Here is a 537-nt window from a genome sequence, read left to right as displayed (position 1 = left end):
AAAAGGCATAAGAATGCATAGCTAGATTCCTATTGGCTATTTCACTTTGCAATAGCCTATAGCAAACAAGCTATTGCACCCGCCCCCTGCTGCTTTCAATCACCAGAAGAGGACCTGATAATTCAGGTCCCCCTCTGTTGATTGACAGCAGCAGTGGGCGGGTGCATTAGCTAGTTTCCTATTGGCTATGCAGTCATATGATTTTTTTTTCTTTTCTGACTGACGGTCAGGCCGCGGCTCCCGATGTCAGAAAAGAAAAAAAAAACGATCGCAGGGAAAGGTTTAATCTGCTCGATTGAGCAGATTAAACCTTTCCGGTAAAAAGTGTTTCTCTCCCGGGCGGACGGCAGAGTTGGGATGTGTACTCACCGGCCCAAGCGGCTCCATCGGGTAACGAAGGGAAGGGGGAGGAGTCCAGTGACGTCACGGACATCGACGTCACCGGACTTCTCCCCCCTTCCCTTCGTTAGCTGGCAGCCACTTGGGGAAGGGGGGAGGAGTCCGGGGACGTCGATGCCCTGGCCGTCACCGGACTTC

The sequence above is a fragment of the Nanorana parkeri genome, unplaced genomic scaffold (genome assembly GCF_000935625.1).
Source record: "Nanorana parkeri isolate BGI_ZX_2015 unplaced genomic scaffold, ASM93562v1 scaffold34, whole genome shotgun sequence".
NCBI classification, from domain to species: domain Eukaryota; kingdom Metazoa; phylum Chordata; class Amphibia; order Anura; family Dicroglossidae; genus Nanorana; species Nanorana parkeri.
This window is presented reverse-complemented; position numbering follows the sequence as displayed.